Genomic DNA, 15,388 nt, shown 5'->3' on the forward strand with positions numbered 1-15,388 from the left:
GTCCGGTGTAAACGTAGAATCGTATGGAAATGGGTCTGCGTAGGTTACCCTTCGAAGGGGCAGTGTGGAACTGCTGGGCCCAACGGCCTTTTTCACAATGTTAGCATGCTCAGAGCACAAAATCTGCATAAATCTACAATCTGTATTTCAAAGGAAACAAAATAAAGCAAGGTCAAATCAGAAATTGTGAAATCGGGAAAGGAGAATATATTGTTGGAAACAGGGAAATGGCCGAGATATCAACCAGTTACTTTGCATCTGTCTTCATGGAGGAAGAGCCAGAAAATCACCCAGAAATACCAAGTGATCATATGGAACTTGTGACACTAAAGAAGTAAAGTCAATTTATGCCAGTAACAAGGTAGTACGTGAACCTGTAGCTGGATTGCACATTTCTAAGTCTGACAAACCAGATATACTTCACATCAAAATATTAGCAATAAATCAGCAAGAGAATTATAAACTGTGCTGTCGATGACTGTTTACTTTCCTGCTCTTTGTGCAGTGGCCGGAAGCCATTGTAGATAAATGGCAGGAAATAAACGTGTTCCAAGAATTGTTAGTAAATGGAATGGATCCAAACATCTGCAACGGAAGAAGAGACAGTGTGGACAACTGCAGACCAATTAACTTGACATCTGTAAGAAAACCGTTGGAATCTACTACATACCACGTGATGTTCGATATTTAGAAATTAACAGCAACATTTGAGAGTATCAGAATGTGTTTCTGACAGAGAAATCATACTTGACAAACTTCAGAATTATTTGAAATTGCTTCTTACAGCATAGATAATGGGGAACCAGTAGAATTGGCATATTTGGATTTCCAGAAGGCTTTTGGTAAGGACTCATGCAGTGAGTTCATAACAAAATTCGTGTGAAAGGCATTTTGATGAATATATGTAAGTGGATAGTTAAAGTTATGTTCGCCTTCGTTTAGATGGAAGGACATGTTGAAGCAGTTTCACAGCGTGTTGGTGAGACTGTTTTTGGAGAATTGTGTGCAGTGTTTTTCATTCAATCTGAGAAAGAATATACTGACCGCAGAGGAAGTGCAATGGACATTCTCCAGATTAATCCCTCAGAAGGCGAGATTGAGAAGTGCCTGCAGTGAAATTTAGAAAATTCAGTGAACATATGACAAGTTGGAAATAAACAAATTGTTTCTCTGGCTGTCTAATCTACAGTAAAGACCAATAATGGCAGGATAAGGGGCAGGCCATTTAAAATAGAAAGAAGAAGCAAATTCACCACTTGAAGGGACTGACTAACACAGGGGCATGGAAACTTGCTGGCAGGGTAAGATCAGGGAGAATCCCCAGGTATTCTGCAGGTATATCAAGCGGCAGAGTAGTTCTGTGGTTAGCATAGCTGCCTCACAGCACCAGGGTCCCAGGTTCAATGCATACCTTGGACAACTCTCTGTGTGGAGTTTGCCAGTTCTCCCTGTGTCTGCATGTGTTTCCTCCGTGGTCTCCGGTTTCTCCCACAGTCCAAAAATGTGCAGTTCCGGTGAAATGGCTGTGCTAAATTGCCCATAGTGTTAGGTGCAATCGTCAGAGGGAACTGGGTCCTGATAGGCTACTCTTTGTGGACTGGTTGGGCCGACCGACCTGCTTTCACACTGTAGGGAATGTAATCTTATTAAAAAGGGAACAATTCACACTCATGAATGACTTGCCAAATTGCATCCAAATCAACTTAGTGTTCGCATACAGAGCATGATATTAGAAGGCTATTTGTGTGACTGTAGATTGATGTCCAAAGTGCACCACAGGGATCAGTGCTGTTTCCTCGTTACAGGTAATCCGGATGTGCTAATGTTGGACTGGGGTGGACAAAGTTAAAAGTCAGTTAACACTAGATTATAGTTGTTGTGGTTCTGTTCGCCGATCTGGGAATTTGTGTTGCAGACGTTTTGCCCCCTGTCTAGGTGACATCCTTAGTGCTTGGGAGCCTCCTGTGACGCGCTTCTGTGATGTTTCCTCCGGCATTTATAGTGGTATGTCTCTGCCACTTCCGGTTGTCAGTTCCAACTGTCCGTTATATTATATATTTCAGTGGTCAGTATATTGGGTCCAGGTCGATGTGCGTAATGGGTGAGCCCATTGGTGTGCGGATGATTTGTTTATATATTTGGTTGTGGAATGTGAAGTGTGTTGTGAGGCACAGGTCCGGTAGGTTGAGTATGCAGTCTCTGTTTATAGAACAAAGGATGAAACCTGAAAGCAACAACAACCCCAGATTCTATGGACTACCTAAATTGCACAAACCAGACATCCCACTCAGACCCATAGTATCACTACCCGGTACACCATCACACAAACTGGCTAAAGAACTACAGTAGAAACTGAAACACCTGATCTGCGGATCCAGACACTCTATACAGTCAATTTAGGAATTCTTGGACATCATCAGAAATATACACATAGACAAGGAAGAAACTCTGGTCTCATTCGACGTCATGGCACTGTTCACCTCTATCAACCAAACCCTAGCCAGAGAAACAATAGCCAACTTGCTGGACATACAGAATAGACAACAGGACGGTGAACCTATCAACAAAGACGGCATACTCAAACTACTGGGCCTGTGCCTCACAACACACTTCACATTTCACAAATCAATGGGACACCCATGGACTCACCCATCTCTGGACTCATAGCAGAAGCGGTATTGCAAAGGTTAAAATAAACTGTGTGACCGCAAATTCAACCCAAACTCTGTGTCAGATATGTGGACGACACCTTTGTATTCATTAAAAACACAAAAATCGAGAACACACACCGGATCATCAACGCCACACTCACAGGAATCCGATTCACTCGAGAGGAAGATAAGAACAACCAACTCCAATTCCTTCACATTATGGTACAGAGAACACCGAACGGAGAATTCACCACGAAGGTATACGGGAAAGCCACACACAGAGACCAAGTCCTGAACTACGAAAGCAACCACCCCAGCACACACAAAAGAAGATGCATCAAGACACTGCAGTACATTAGAACTGCAAAAACGGGAAGAAGAACACCTATACAATGTACTCGCCAAAAACGGTTACCCTAGCAATTTCATCAACGGATGCCAAAGGGAAAGACAACGAAATGAGTACATGCCATAACCCAAAGGACTAGCCACACTACCATAAATCAAGAGCATTTCCGAACTGACAGCCAGACTACTGCGACCACTAGGACTCATAACAGCACACAAACCAACAGCCACTCTCAGACAACAGCTCATCAGGACGAAGGACCTGACACCCAGCATGACCAAAACCAATGTAATGTACAAAATCCCATGCAAGGACTGCACAAAACACTACATAGGACAAGCAGGAAGACAGCTAACGATCTGCATCCATGAACACCAACTAGCCACGAAACGACGCGACCAGCTATCTTTAGTAGCCACACATGCAGATGACAGGCAATATGAATTCGACTGGGACAACACTGCTATCATAGGACAAGCCAAACAGAGAACAGCCAGGGAATTCCTAGAGGCATGGCACTCATCCACAGATTCAATCAATAAGCACATTGACGTGGACCCAATATACCAGGCACTGCAGCGGACAGCCTGAACTGACAACCGGAAGTGGCAGAGACAAACCACTATAAATGTGGAGGAAAAATCACAGAATCACCTGATGAAGAAGCAGAGCATCGAATGCTAGTGCCTCTGAATAAAAGTGTTGGACTATAACCTGGTGTGATTTTGTAACCTTAAAAACAATTAGCCAGTTGGTTGCAAATGAGGAGGAAGGTCTACATTTACAGGAAGGTGTAAATGGAACCGTCAGATGGGCAGATCAATGACTGACGGATCGTAACCCTAATAAAGGTGATGATTAAGGGTAGCGCTAAATTAATGGAAACACGCAAGGCAGTTCAGCGGGTGCTTCTCCACACATCCCTGAATGGGTATGGACAGGGTAAGACACAAGTTGATAAAGCATAGCGAATGTAAACCTGGCCTTTTTTTCATCGACGCATAGATTATAAGAGCTATGCAGAACGTTAGTTAATCCAAGATGGAATAATTTGCATAGTTCTGAGATCCACGTTACAGGAAGATTGGGATTGTACTGGAGGGGTTACAGAGGAGATTCACCAGGATGTTCACTGGGATGTACTATATCAGCAATGGAGAGAGGATGGATAAGCTCCGGTTGCTTACTTTGGATCAGAGAAGGCTGAAGGGGAGTTGATTCCGGAGGATAAGATTACAAGGGTCATGGAAAGCGTAGATAGACAGCAGTTGTTCCTTTTTGTCAGTGGGTCAAGAACAGGTCAGCCCACCTTTTAAGAGGAGGGTTTGAGGTTTAGTGAGAACTTGGGGATTTTGTTGACCCAGCTGGTTGTGGGTCCTGGGATTTACTTCCTGAGAGGGGAGTTGTCAGGGGTAACCTAACAACCGTGAGAAAATGATTCAAGGTTGCGCACTTGAACTGCCATAACATTCCCAATAATGGGTCGTGGTTCAGAAAGTTGGACTAATGTCGACCCTGCTGTATTTGTGATGGCACAGAGTCTATGCTCCTCTGATTGTATGGCTGTGGAATGTTAGTCATTCAGCACCTTAATCCGGAATTGATGGGTTTCTGAATAGTATATTAACAAGGGTTAGAAATGCGAATTTATAATTGGTTCTAAAAACATATACCCGGCAAAATTAAGGGAAAAACGGTGCAGTTTCCTGACAGGCTGAAACCAGAGAATTGAGGACAGGGTAATGGCAGAACAATGAAGCAAATATTTCAGTTTTGTCTTCACAGAAGAAAACAAATTTTAAAAAATCAATCTTCCCAGCAATACTAGGAAACTTCAATCTGGTGGGAAATAAAGGCAATAGAATGAATTGGCAACTAAACAGTTGTAGAGGAAGTATTGGAAACGAAAGTAATGGGCTGAGACAAAGTCAATAGAGATTTATGAAAAGGGAATCATATTTGAGAAACTGACTGAGCAAAATTATGGGGAAACAATCAATACAATATGACTGAATTTTTAGGAGAATAAGTGATAAAGCTCCAAGCCTACCATACAAATTCAAATCTTATGGGACTGGGGTTAATATGTGGATATAATTTAGAATGGGGGAGCTGACATGACACAGCGAATAGGAATAAAACAATGTGTTTTCGAGTGGAAAGCTTGGGGGTATAGCAGGAATCGGGGCTTGGGTCCCAGCTATTCCCAATAAACACCAAACTTGTGGGATTCAAATGCAATATTCCCAATTCTGCTGATGGCACTAAATGTCGATTTCGGATTGTGAATCGTTGAGCAGGATGTAAAAAAGCTCCAAGGTGATTGAGACAAGTGGAGTGAACAGGCAAATACGTGGCAAATGGAGAGCAATGGGGGTATATGTGTCGTCGTGCCGTTTGGTGGGAAAACAGGACAGAAACCTCCAATTTGAAAAGGGATTGGTTGAAAAACTATTGATTTATAAAGGAACTTCTGCTGCATTTTTGTTTCGTTCTGCGCAGACCTCCGAGGTCTATGCAAGACAGTGCGTTCTGAAGCAAGCAGTCAATACTGGGAATGGCTTCGGCACCCTGACCAGTGTACATAGAGCCACCAAGTGGGGAGCTGTAACATTGAAAAGGGTTTGGATCTGACTTCACACCATTCACTGAATGTATTATTGCAGGAACAGAAAGCAGTTAGGAAGATAAATGGGGTGTTGATCTTCATTCTAGGAGGATTTGAGTCCAGGAGGAAGGGTGCCTTACTGCAGCTGTGCAGGTCATTAGTGAGACCCCATCTTGAACATTGTGGAGTATTGTGTGCGGTTTTGGTCTCCTTGCTTAATAAAAGACAAACCTGACATGACCTGACTGATCTCTGGGATGACAGGCTTGTTGTGGGAGCAGAGTTTGGGGCGACTGGGTCCGTATTCCATGGGCTTCAGGAAAATGAGTGGAAATCTCAGAGAAGTATATAAAACTCTGACAGGGCGAGACAGACTGGAAGCAGGGATAATAATCCCCCTCACGGGGATGTCTAAAACAAGGGACCACAGTATTAGATACAGGCAGGTCATTCTGCTTTGAGATGAGAATAAATGCGTGTACTCAGAGACTGGCGAACCTGGGGAGTTCTCTCCCACATAAGGCTGTGGAAACCAGGGCATTAAATATAAATAAGGATTTCTGGACACTAAAGGGATCAGCAGACAGCTGGAGTGCAGCTGCCACATCAATCAGATGTTAAGAAAGAGATCTCTGCAGTGTCAACAGGACTATGTTTCCCGTTCCCTTTTCCGACAACGAATTTTCGGTCAGTTGCATCGTTCCAAATCTTGGAGCAGTTTGATAATGGTGCAATATAAATAACAGGGGTTTTGGGGTTAAGGGACGAACCCTGAAATACCAGTAAAAACCAAAAATGAAAGGTGGTCTAACACACACTCTAGCACAGTCTAAGTTAATCTGTAAAACATATATTGCAATGAAATAGTGCTTTACATGTTGCATTTCAACATTACAGCCACTGACTACAGCGCTGTACCTTTCATGATGCTCTTCACCAGACGTTTTCGGGGCTGACTGACCATGTGATGTTGCCATAGAATTCCAGTTCTCCCCAAAATTCTCCCCCCGTTCGTAAAACGATGATGTTTCTTCGAAATGTAGCCTACAATTCCCAGTGTGAGGCTCAGTTTCAAGGCTTGCAGGGCGGATTGCAACCCTGTTTTAGCTGAACACACTGTGTGCGCATTTTGCATGGAGAGGATCACAAGCTTGGGTTTTGCTGTTCAGCCAGTATTGGAGATGGAATCGCGTAACAGTGACCAGGAACTTGCTTTATGTTTTAAGAAAAGCACACAATTTGGAAACGGCATTGCAGCCAAATCATGATTAATAGGCATGTGTCATCACAGAACGGCCTGTATGTTGATTGGAGGAGCAAAATGTATGGACAACAGTGACGACAGCAATCCTTATTACATATTTCACGATGTTTAAGCATATAAAGGGATACAGACACTGTGTGAGGGAAACTACACTGAGGACATTTTCTCCATTAGCTAGAATGGGGAAGGCTCACTGTGTTGAATAGCCTACTCCTTTCCTGATGTTTCTGTGCAGTCTGTGGGAAAGCTTTGCAAAAGTTGTCAATAACTCTTACATGTTCGGAAGGAAATCTCTTCAGGGTGGACAGTATAGTGTCTCCTGTTCGCTTTTCAATACTGAGTCTAGTGCTGGGTATTAGGACCAGTTTTACCCTTGAAGTATTCGAAGCACTTTGATACAATTGAGAAACTTTCTTGGCCGTTTCAGAGACAATTGAAGAGTTTATCACATGTCTGTGCGTCTGGAGTCACTTTTAGGCCAGACCAGAAAAGCACAGGAGATTCGCTTCCTGAAAGTACATTAGGGAAGGAAATAGATGTTTACAATGTACAATGGCTTTAGGGTCACGATTACCGATACAAGATTTTAGATATTTATATGATATTAAATTTTTAAATTTCCACCAGCTGCCAGAGCATTAGCCTGGTCTGGATGAGTAATCCAGTGACATTTCCATAGCAGCACCATTTCCATATGGGGGCCTATCAGAAACCGCACTGAGCAGGTTATTTCTGTGCTGCTTGACAACTCTGTCAGAAAGAACTCCTAACAATTTGAGTATCCAGATGGGACTGAGGGCGTGGTAATTTGTCAGATTGTAATTATTCACCTATTAGCAGACTGAACATAATTGAGTAATTTTCCGCATTGCCAGGGAGATGTCAGAGTTGAAGCTGAAATGAAGCAGCTTCCCCAGGGACACGGCTTGTTGTGCAGCACAAGTCTTCAGTCCTATTTTAGGAATGGAGTCAGCGCCCATTTCCTTTGTTGTATCGACTGTGTTCAGCTGTTTCTTCATCTCACGTGCAGCAAATCAAATTGATTGAAGACTGGCATCTGTGATTCCATGTGCATTATAGCGAGGGTGATCTGCATCATCCAAGCAACACGTCTTGCTGAGGATAGTGCATGCACTGTATTGTTGTCTTTTACACTGATGTACAGGGTTGTTCCATTATTTAGGATGGTGATATATCTGGAGTCCTCTCCTCCAGTAAGGTTTTAAATTGTCAGTTTACATTTATGACTGGATGTGGCAGGACTGCAAATCTTAAATCGGATCTGTCAGCCTTGAAATAATATCTCCCTCTCTCCCAGATGTTAGCCCTGATGTCTGGAATCCAACCAGCCAAGTACGGTAGCTTTAATGGGTTATCATTACGTTTAGATACACATGATTCTGACTCTGACACGTTCACCCCACATTTGTCACTGAACAGTAGATCAGCTTGATGCTCAGTGTAGACTGATGGATTATCCTGGGTAAACAGTTACAGATTGTGATTGCTTACAATGCTGCTTCTGCTGCTGCTGTTGTCACATAATAGGACCAGTTCGAACTGCAATATCTGCGATTCCATACTTCTGACCGTCCCGCAGTTCACATCAAGACCCATTCACCCATCAGGCCTGTACTCAGTGACCTAACCTGGTTTCTGATGTGGTAATACTTCAATTTTCATATCCTCATTCTGCTGAGGGTGTCTCCCGAGTGTAACGCCTACAATTTGTTACATTTTTAGACATATTAACATATTCATCTGAATCTTTTCCTATCCTGCAATGCCATTTTCTGTGTTCAAAGTGAATATGTTTCCTTTTCTCTCCCTGACCATTTATAGTATCAGTGATGCCAAACTTATTTGTGCAAGAAAGTTGTGCACATTGTGTTATCGTTCACTTCCTGGTGTATGGAAGTCCATGCTGAACAGGGCGTATGAGCAGCTTTGACACACAATTTTGGAACTTGTTCAAAAACAGAAATTGCTGAACAAACTATGCAGGTCAGGCAGTATATTCTGGAGAAAATGCAGAGTAAATCTTTCGGTTAAGTGTCCATTCTACAAAGCTCCCAGATACTATAGCGTTTTTTGTATTTTTGTTTCCAGTGTCCATTGTTTGTTTAATTGGAAATTTGTGCTGTGCCTATTCTGAAGAAACACAGCAGGTCTGGCAGCATTTGGAGAGATATAGAAACAGAGTTAGCGTTTCCAGTCCAGTGTGTCGCTTGTTCAGAATTGCAAATGATCAGAAAATGGGCTTTTTATTCCCTTGTCAGAGGTGAGGGATGGATGACAGTGTAAAGAGGGTGTGGCAAAAGATAAATCGGGCTTTTATCAATCGTGAACGAGAAGATGATGTAAAATGGGTTTAAATTAAGATGTGAGTTGGGGAAAATGGTTTTCCATCCTGAGTACAAGCTATAGAAGGCACAACCAAATTGGGAGACCAGGAGGAAGAATGTTGACTATGTGGCATTACACAGATTTGGGCAGAGATACGTTTTCACTGTAGACACAGTCACCCCCTTCAAACAAAGATATTCCGCTGTTTGATTTCTTATTGGCAACAGTAAGAGTTTCATGCTGCCTTAGTAATGTAATACGAAAAAAAAAACAGATCACAGTATGAAGTTTGGGGCTGAGTGTTGTTTAGCATTCGCTGTTAATATTGTCTCAAATTTCTAATGATTATTTTTACATGCTTGGTCTTGAAGTTAATATCAGATGGAGTGAAGAAGATTGTGGGGTGAAATGAAAGAAGTGTATAAAATCATGAGAGACATGGATAGGTTGCACAGCCAACGTCTTTTCGACAGGATAGTGAATGTCAAACATGGAGGGCATAGCTTTAAGGTGAAAGGAGAAGATTTAAAAGTGACGAAGAAGCAACTTTGTCATGCAGAGGGTGACGAGTGCATGGAATGAGCTGCCAGAGGAAAAGTGGTAGATGCAGCTACAATATTGAAAAGACAGTTGGACAAACATATTAATGGGAAACGTACAGAGGCATTTGGGACAAGGGCAAGCAGGTGGAACTAGTTTAGTTTGGAAAACCTGGTCAGAATAGATAAGTTGGACAAAGGGTCTGTTTGTGGGTTATATGGCTGTATCAATCAAGAAAGTGAGGGAAAAGAAATAAAAGATACGATGTAAGTACATTGGCTGAAATATAAAAACAAGCAGCATGAGATTTTCTGTGTTTATAAAAAAAATCAGAATGAGTGCGTGACGTTTTGTGGAAATGAAGTCAGGAAAGTATATTGAGGATTTTTGGAGGGTGTGACGGGGGAATTGCCCAAAGGGAATTTGCAGGTAATTTACACCAATATTTTGCATTGGTCCTCACAAGGTGAGGCAATGTAAATATTTCAATGCTATAAACAAAATAGTATTCGTAGGGAAGTTCGAACAAAAGGAACAAGGATATTTTAAACAAATAGAGAATTGTAAGGGGGGAACAGGTCCGCAGAAATTCATAGCTGGTTTTAGAGGAAGTAGTCACAGAGTGACTGGTGGCACTGTGTAAAATTTTCCATAACTCTCTGGATTACAGGAGTGTTCCAGCGAGTACCACCAATATGGCGCCTGTCTTCAAGAAATGAACAAGACTGAAAGCAGGAACCATTTAGCTTCACCATTATTGTTGGGAATCTGCGAGAGTTTGGTATTAAGGATGGAATTGCAGGGCATTTAGTAGTGCTTCAAGCAGAATCATTATGGTTTTATGAAAGGGGATCTATAAAAAATCGTGCAAAATTTATCTGGATACCCCTGACAATGTAACAAGCGGACATGATGAAAGGGAACTGGTAGACATGAGGCTTTCCAAAGATTATCCATAAGGTATCACAACAGAAAGGTTTTTACACAATACTGGAGCTCATAATATGACGGATAATATATTTGATGGAATGACGATTGGTTAACACGTAGAAACTGGAGAGTAAGGATTAATAGATCTTTATGATAAAATGTATCAAGTGGAGTACCACAAATGCCAGTCCGATGGCATGAGTTATTGACCATCTATACTGATAGCCTGATGGTGGAAGCTGAGTGCAGTGTCCATCCGAGTTTGTGGATGACACTGAGAACCAAAAGACAGTCCGTTATATAATGAAAGTGACTCCGAAAAAAGGAGCAGTTAAAAGGGATTGGAGTGTTTTTGTGTATGAAGCATAAAGTCAGCATGCTGATGAAGCAAGTAACTAGGTTGGTTTATTAGGCAGGTTCCTAGGATGAAAAGGTGGAATTATTGAGTACTTCTAAATTGGTGAGGTGATTATTCATTGTCGCTGAAATGAATGAGGGTGATGTAAATGAAACTTACAAAATACAGAGAACGCTGAAAGGTAAATGTAGAGAATATGGGTCCACTCTTGGCCAGAGTCTTGAATTCGGGCATATCGGTACAGAATAAGGGATACTGAATTCAAACTGAGATGCAACAAATGTCTTCTTTCTGAAGGTAATGAATATCTGGAATACCCTAACGCAGAGAGTTGTGGGGGCTGGGATACTGAATGTATTTACAGATGGAGTGGAATGGATTTTGACATATCAGCGAGTTGTAGGATACAAGGGGTGATCAGGAAAGTGGAGTTGAGCCCTGGAGTAGACTAGCCATCTTCTTATTGAATGACAGTGTAGGCTTGAGGGGCTGATTAGACCCCTTCTGTTCCTATTTCTTTCGTTCCTATGTTATGCTTTTGAAAAGTAACTGGTTACTTTCCTGGAAGTCGTGTTGTACAATGTTGCGTTCAAGGAGAATCGAGAATTTGTTTGAGTTAACCCTGGGTGGGGTATGGGGCTATATCCACAACGAACCTGGATCTCCCCACCCAAGTGGGGAGCAGAAATTACAGAGAAGGGAGGCATGGAAAGAGGAATTGGGAGGTGGCGGTCACTTCCTGAATCAGTCTGAATTTTCCAAGTCCATTTCTGAAACTACACCTAACCATCGGAATGGACTCGATCTTCCCCAGTATAGCAGGTCCTAAGGGCTGAATGGAACATCAGAGAGTAGGGTTGACAGACACGATTGGACCTTTCGGACCTTTGACACTACTCCACCATTAAATAAGGACATGGCTCATCTCATTGTGTTCCAAGCTGCTCTTTCCTCTCCATGCACAATTATCCCTGATTCACTTGTCTGTGGAAAAGCAGACGAGTCCAGCATCGATATAATATAAAGATCAACCATCAAACCTCTGGGAAAGAGAATTCCCACTTGAATGAAATCCCACTTTGTGAATTTCTCCTCACTCTGGTTGAGGTTGGAGGGTGTAAACAGTTTGCCTTTTTAGTCCCACTCCTCCATTGCTCGCAACAAATTTTAAATGGAACCATGCTGGTGATATGGCCAATGATAAAGGTCTCAGACTGGGTCAGGTTCAGTGACAGGAACAAGTCAGACAGTTACTTTTCTTAAGGCACAGAGGAGCATGGTGGATCTGTGTTCAGCACTGATGCTTCACATCACCAAGCAGCTGACCTTAATTCCAACCTTGGGCAACCCTCTATGTGGAGTTTAAACATTCACCCCGTGTCTGTGTGGGTTTCCTCCCAGTGCTCCAGTTTCCCCCCAACAATCTAAAGATGCGCAACTTAGAGTGGATCAGCCATGTCAGATTGCCCTTAGTGCCCGGGGACGTGTTAGTTAGGTGGGTTAGTCATGGCAAAAGCTGCATTACGTGGACGGGGCGGGGCTGTCTGGGATGCTTTTCAGTGGGTCAGTGTGGACTCGATAGGCAGAATGTCGTGCTTCACCATTGTCGAAGTTCTCTGAAAATGACACAAGTTTGGATTATAAAAACTCCTAGTGTGTATTTACCAGATCGACTGTCCTCAAGGTTTTTTGTGTGTTTAAATCAAATCATGTCTCATTCCAAGAGTAACCTGTTAAAACCCCCATTATATAAGCTCGTCATCGTAGTGAAGTGAAACATCTCTGAACTTCTTCCAATGCAACTATATCCTTACTCAGGTAAGGACACACAAAAGATTGACACATAGATATGACGTTAATTTTGTTTTTGATAATTCTTTAATTTTTTTTCAGATAATTGGATGCAGAGATGTTGAATTTTTTTGAGATACAGACCGGAAGGTTCATAAATAACGACGGAGCCATGGATATTTGGGGTATGGGCAGGAAAGTACAGTGTGGGGGTAATGCTGACAGTGGTACAAAATAACACTGCTCCACAACATCCAGGAATATAAGCCAAAACGAAATGATGACAAGGATAACATTTTAAAATGTTAACAGTGATAGAATACAGATCCAAAGGACCATGGGGCTGTTCTGTCAATAGAGAAGGAGACCACTCGTGGTGGTTTACGCTGAGGGTTACCAAACCTCGGGTGACGGGGTAAGGTTGAGAAAGCGTCCCCTTCATGGTAACCTCTGTCAGTGTGGGGAATTGAACCTGGGCTGTTGGTTTCCCTGTACATCACAAACCATCCGTCCAGCCAACTGCGTGGGAGACTGTGTAACTGCTACATACAGAAAAAGTCACAGACAAAGGGCAATAGAATTTTTCATAACAAGGAAAACGGTACAATTCAGAGAACGGTCAAGATAATGGCTGAGGATAAAAATGATCTTTGCTATGATTTGTATGTTATAATGAGAAAAGTATTTAAGAGCTGTCTTTAGCTGAATACGATAAGGTTAGACAAGTGAAATAACCAGAATTATTGATTGTAATTTGATATTAAAACCATAAAATAAGAGTATATTTCCGAATAGTCTGTGTAAAATGTGCTTACCATTACATAGACATATAACGCTCGTGGAATATATTGTGAGGAGAGTCCGTCCCCCATGGGAAATGGCTGCGAACAGGTACTTGATGAAAACCGGGGTAAAAGTTCTTGAGTGTCGTGTCGTCAGTGACATAAACTCAAGGGGTTGAATGTCTGAAGCTCCTTTAACATGGAGCTCAGGTCACAATCAGATCACCTCCGATCTTATTAATACTAGAGCACGTTTAAATGGTTGAATGCTCTCATGATGGATTTGAATAGTATGTGATTTTAAAAACATAAATCTCTACTCCTTCACCTTACGTATTGCATACTGGGCCACTGACATTTTTCTGAAAATTGGAATTACTTGGAACGTTGTCTGGAACATTCCATAATTAGCATTCTCCAGAACATTCTATCGCCGTGTGGTGGTATTGAAAATGTGAGGGGGTGGGGAGAGAGAGAGAGACAGAGAGAAAGAGAGACAGAGAGAGACTGCTGCATGCGGTAGAGGGAGCACCATTGAATGAGAGGGACACCAAGGGGTGGGGTGGGTAGTTAATGAGGTGAGTTCCATAAGATAGCACCAGGAAACTAGCTCAACCTCGTACAGAAAATCCCTCTGTCACACTCAATGAAAATGGCACTGAGACAAACCAGTTTTCGATTCAGCCCAATGAGTCATACACTTTGCTGACCACACTCCCAGATACAAAGCTGCAGAACAAACGCTTATCCAAAATTCTCCATCATCTGAACTGACACCAATGGGATGCAAAGTGTCCTATTCACCCATCATTCCTGAGAATACTGGCTCATGTTGTAGGATGCTCTCGAAATATCTTCATTTCAGCATTCTGAAACCTGTGATCTTCCATGAAGTCGTCTCTCAATCTCGCTTTCTCTTTTTCACAAAATGCTTTTGTTTGTAGGTATTTTAACTGATTCCTCTGTCATCACTCTGCCAGTGATTTACACACCCACAAAACCCCTTGCAATTGCATAACGGAGGTATGGAGCTGTAAATGGACGGGAGCTGCATATCCTCTCACCTCCAGCATGGGCTGCTAGTTTCTCAACACTGGGCAGGGGTCTAACACAGTGTTACTGAACAATGCACTGGGGTGGTGCACACAGCTCTGCATGGTGGGAGGGTTACAGATGAATTCACTGCTATTCACAATACAGCTCCCCACACTGAACATGATACCTTGTTCGCGTTTATAGAGAAAGACTCTCGTGTGGGCTACATATCACCCATGCTGGACAGACTGTTTTGTCCAGGCTTCTTAATCAATGCACCAATGTGGTCTGTACTGCTCTGCATCTTGGACAGATAGCTAGTGGATTACTGACAGCTGGACAGTATTCCATTCTGGACAGATTGCTGAGTTGTACTGAGCCTGGTCTGCACAGTCCTCCGTGCTGAGCAGATATCTCATCTGGTCTTATATCTGGGCTGGAACTGTCGTGTGGACTGTGTATCTGATAAAATTCCTGATAGCGTTATCACTCATACAGCTCGGCGCATTTCGCTGTCAAACCCCGTGTTCCTGAAACTTCTTGTCCATTAAATAATTGTCCAATTAAAACATGAATATCTGTCCTTCTTCTAATGGGCTCGAACAGACCCCTCTCATAATATATGAAGAAGGTGGTCTCGACCCGAACATTTTCTTATTTTAAAAGTAATTGCGAGGTGCTGTGTTTCAGGTGCAATTCGTTTGGTCAAAATATTTGACCTTAAGCAAAACACA

The sequence above is a fragment of the Chiloscyllium punctatum genome, chromosome 46 (genome assembly GCF_047496795.1).
Source record: "Chiloscyllium punctatum isolate Juve2018m chromosome 46, sChiPun1.3, whole genome shotgun sequence".
In the NCBI taxonomy this organism is placed as follows: Eukaryota; Metazoa; Chordata; class Chondrichthyes; order Orectolobiformes; family Hemiscylliidae; genus Chiloscyllium; species Chiloscyllium punctatum.